Source organism: Schistocerca americana, chromosome 6 (assembly GCF_021461395.2).
Source record: "Schistocerca americana isolate TAMUIC-IGC-003095 chromosome 6, iqSchAmer2.1, whole genome shotgun sequence".
NCBI classification, from domain to species: Eukaryota; Metazoa; Arthropoda; class Insecta; order Orthoptera; family Acrididae; genus Schistocerca; species Schistocerca americana.
The window spans coordinates 278642489-278647711 of NC_060124.1; positions in this window are offsets into that span (position 1 = coordinate 278642489).

Below are 5223 nucleotides of genomic sequence, written 5' to 3' on the forward strand. Positions count from 1 at the left end.
CAACCAGTTCTATTTTTTCTAAACATTAGTGTACTTTCAAGCAGATGGAATGCTGAGTGGTGCAAGGATGTCCATACAACGTCTCTAGGAGGCGGGAGTCAGACCTGGGGGTGTGGAAAATTTTTAATATTTTGGAAGACGAATGTCTACTTGTAAGTGCCGCAAAAGAGCTCCAGTTTCCACCCCGTCAAAAACCTGCATAATACCTACTTTTAAGTCATTTTATTGAAAGACAAGCACTGACTACACTATATATTTTTTTCCTTTTCCTGAGAGCTACAGCGAATACTACACACCTCCACTCTTCTTGCTCCCCAGGTATGGGGGCCCTTGGAGTGACTGACGCCTTGTGCCGCGTCAAAACTGACAGAACGTCTCCCATTTGCTGTAACGTCACTTTGCTCGCTTTAAGAAACATATATATGGGTTCTAACGCTGAATCAAAGTTAGATTTCACTAATACGTATTTCAATCCCTTGTTGAGGGACTATGGTAAAGTATTGTTATTAGGAGTGTATGACTTCAGTCGTATTAGCATGCACTTTGTAGTAGCGTTGTTATATAATGTAGCAACATATTCGTGAAGAAAGAGTAGCTGCAGAGGCACTAATATCTGTCACTGTACCACATGGTGCTAAGCCGATATCACAGACCACTTCGTCAAGTGCCGCTGCCTGACTTATCGCTCACCAAAACCAACACTTCCCACCAAGCCGTAGCTCTGGAAGTGGACTACACATCTTGTTATGTTGGGAAGCTAAACGGTATTCTGGCACCAAATTGTTACGACCCCCACCTCAGGGGTAGTAACGCGCCAGAATAACTGAAAGATGTGGTTTGGTGCAGAGACCTATATCATTGACGTCGGTTTGCAGTAGGGTTTTGGACCATATACTGTATTCAAAAATTATGAATCACCTCGAAGGGAACGACCAATTGATACGTTATCAGCATGGTTTCAGAAAATATCGTTCTTGCGCAACGCAGCTAGCTCTTTATTCGCACGAAGTAATGGCCGCTATCGACAGGGGATCTCAAGTTGATTCCGTATTTCTAGATTTCCGGAAAGCTTTTGACACCGTTCCTCAGAAGCGACTTCTAATCAAGCTGCGAGCCTATGGGGTATCGTCTCAGTTGTGCGACTGGATTCGCGATTTCCTGTCAGGAAGGTCGCAGTTCGTAGTAATAGACGGCAAATCATCGAGTAAAACTGAAGTGATATCAGGTGTTCCCCAGGGAAGTGTCCTGGGACCTCTGCTGTTGCTGATCTATGTAAATGACCTGGGTGACAATCTGAGCAGTTCTCTTAGGTTGTTCGCAGATGATGCTGTAATTTACCGTCTAGTAACGTCGTCCGAAGACCAGTATCAGTTGCAAAACGATTTAGAAAAGATTGCTGTATGGTGTGGCAGGTGGCAGTTGACGCTAAATAACGAAAAGTGTGAGGTGATCCACATGAGTTCCAAAAGAAATCCGTTGGAATTCGATTACTCGATAAATAGTACAATTCTCAAGGCTGTCAATTCAACTAAGTACCTGGGTGTTAAAATTAGGAACAACTTCAGTTGGAAAGACCACATAGATAATATTGTGGGGAAGGCGAGCCAAAGGTTGCGTTTCATTGGCAGGACACTTAGAAGATGCAACAAGTCCACTAAAGAGACAGCTTACACTACACTCGTTCGTCCTCTGTTAGAATATTGCTGCGCGGTGTTGGATCCTTACCAGGTGGGATTGACGGAGGACACCGAAAGGGTGCAAAAAAGGGCAGCTCGTTTTGTATTATCGCGTAATAGGGGAGAGAGTGTGGCAGATATGATACGGGAGTTGGGATGGAAGTCATTAAAGCAGACGTTTTTCGTCGCGGCCTGATCTATTTAAGAAATTTCAGTCACTAACTTTCTCTTCCGAATGCGAAAATATTTTGTTGAGCCCAACCTGCATAGGTAGGAATGATCATCAAAATAAAATAAGAGAAATCAGAGCTCGAACAGAAAGGTTTAGGTGTTCATTTTTCCCGCGCGCTGTTCAGGAGTGTAATGGTTGGGAGATAGTATGATTGTGGTTCGATGAACCCTCTGCCAACCACTTAAATGTGAATTGCAGAGTAATCATGTAGATGTAGATGTAGAGTTTGGCATTGACTTTATTGCACTGAAGAGTACGCAGTACTCCTCCTGATCTAGGTGACGGCAGTTCAGCGAGTGTACAGTGCGGACGCCAGCACCGGAATCTGGCGCTACGGCAACCGGCCGCTCAGTCCCAGTGACGTCACGGCTGCTGTCGTGTCGGGCACCGTGCGTCAGCCGAGGCGCAAGGCCCGCACCCGCCCGCCGGCGCGCGGCTGGCTGGACCCTCGATCGCTACTCGAGATCGCCGTGTAGAGCGCCGAATGGCGACAACCAGCAGCTGTCGTATTAGATCCTCAGCTCGTCCTGTGGTTGTGGGCAGCCCCGGAACCAAGGGGTCGCGAGTCCGCGCCCCGGCTCCGCCCTCGCCAACCGCAGCTTGCAGTCCGTAGGAGGACATCACCCAGAGAGCGAAGTCGCGCCACCCCCATGCCCCCCCCCCCCCTGCACCAGTGCAGCGCAAAGTTTCTGACCCTGTGGCGATATGGCGCGTCCGTACAGGGGAGCTTGGTAGTAGGAGCAATCCACTAAATTACGGGCCCAAGTCATTAACGTCGATATGCAGCAGTACCTTGGAGCATAGAATGTATTCGAACATTATGAATTACCTCGAAGAGAACGGTCCATTGACACATAGTCAACGCGGATTTAGAAGACATCGTTGCTCAGAAACAAAACTAGCTCTTTATTCGCATTAAGTGTTGAGTGCTATTGAAAAGGTATTGCAAACCGATTCCGTATTTCTATATTTGCAGAAGGCTTTTGACACTTACCATGCAAGCGGCTTGTAGTGAAATTGCGTGCTTATGAAATTAAGTTGGAAACAACACATAGGAGATATTTTAGGGAAGGCAGACCAAAGACTGCGTTTTATTGGCAGAACAGCTAGAAGATTCAACACATCTACTAAAGAGACTGCCTACACTACGCTTGTCTGTCCTCTTTTGGATGCTTACTAGATAGGATTAATGGAGTATATCGAGAAAGTGCAAAGAAGAGCAGCACATTCTGTATTATCGCGAAATAGGGGAGAGTGTGTCACTGACATGATACTGGATTTGGGGTGGATACCATTAAAACAAAGGCATTTTTCGCTGCGACAGAATCTTGTGACGAAATTTCAATCAGCAACTTTCTTCTCAGAGTGCAAAAACGTTTTGTTGACGCCGACCTATATAGGGAGAAACGATCATCCTAATAAAATACGGGAAATCAGAGCTCGCACAGAAATATATAGGTGTTCGTTCTCTCCGCGCGCTGTTCGCAATTGGAATAATAGAGGCCGCGCGGGATTAGCCGAGCGGTCTAGGCCGCTGCAGTCACGGACTAGGCCGCTGCAGTCACGGACTGTGCGGCCGATCCCGGCGGAGGTTCGAGTCCTCCCTCGGGCGTGGTTGTGTGTGTTTGTCCTTAGGATAATTTAGGTTAGGTAGTGTGTAAGCTTAGGGACTGATGACCTTAGCAGTTAAGTCCCATAAGATTTCACACATATTTGAACATTTTTTTGGAATAATAGAGAATTATTCTGAAGGTGGTTCACTGAACAGTCTGACAGGCATTTAAATGTGATTTGCAGAGTATGTAGATGTAGATTCAGCGACCGGGTGGAAGCCGAAATTCATTATCAAACGGTCGACGTGATTGGCCTGGAACTTAGACAATCGTCATTCTCTCTGGTTCCAGACACAGACAGATTTGCGACACGTGCAGTTGTCGTGAATATCTGGGCTCCTTTATTTATACTCCTTCTACAACGCGTTTGACATAGTTCCCTGGAGGAGACAAGTGGAGTTTTCTTTAATAATTGTAACGTCCGATTTTTCTAGCCCACATCGGCCCCCACATGCAGTTTACTAGGCGCTGTCGTAACTACAACGAGAGGGTTTTTCGTAGCACATCAGTGCCCTATGTTGCGACTGATTACTCCACTCCCGTCTCCGCAGTTGTTTGTAGTGCCCGCCAGGCCGTAGTCCGTCGCCTGCGAGTGGCGTCATAAACGTGCCTCACAGAACCGTTTGCTGAATATCAATATAGCAGCATCCGCTAGCCTATACGTCCATCCGTACCTCAGCTTCTACCTTCTAGCCGTAGCTGCGCAAATTTTTGAGAACTTTCTCCAATCGACGCCTACACTTATTCGTAGCGCAGAAATGCTCGTACCACAGTTTACAGGGGTTGGGGGACAATACTGTGGCTATGGAGTATTTGTAATACTTTATAAGGCGACTCTCGACTTGTAAATAGCCACAAGAAGGTTGCATTTCCTACACTGTTAAAAACCTATGTAACACCGGATTTAAATAACTTAAAAAAAATATTTAAGAAAATTCCATTTTTTTCCTTTCCTTAAAGGCTAGAAAGGGGGGGGGGGAGTGCGTTCTCCCATACTCGCTCCTGGGTATGGGGGCCCTTTCGAGTGATGTGAGCCTTGTGCGGCGTCTAAACTGACAGAACGTCTGCCACTCACTTTAGCGTTCACTTTGCGTGCTTTAAGGAAGATGTGAATGGGCACTAGAGCTGGATATAAGTTAGATTTCACTGCGATGTACTTGAATTCCATCTCGAGGACTGCCCTACGTTATTGTCATGGCCACAACGGTTCGCGAGAAATGAAACACAGGAAACAGGGTATGACTTCAGTCGTACTAGCACGCTCTCTGCAATAGCGTTGTCGTATCTTGTTGCAATATATTCGTGAAAAACGAGTAGCTGCAGAGGTACTGATATCTGCGTCCGCGATTATGTGCGCCCGTAAAAGACTGGACCGCGTTTCTCTATTTGCGGGAGCACTAATTCCGGCCCGCGATAAATTACAAGGGGAAGCCGGAGCCTGTGTGCTTTGTAGCACACGTGTACCGCACCTGGCTCCGAACTTGCCGCCGGTGTCGGCGCGAGTGATAAAAAGACTGACATCAAAGCGTCAGGAGGAGAGCGGCTTCGCAAACAGCGCGCCCTCAGCAGCCCGTCATAATTTTCGGCCCGCGGAAGCCAAGCGGCCTCTCGCCGACGCGTTTCACCTGATGGCGGCCGTTGTTGCTTTCCATTACGCTTAATGGTAAGCCACAAACATTGCGCGTCTCCCGTAAAACGCGCA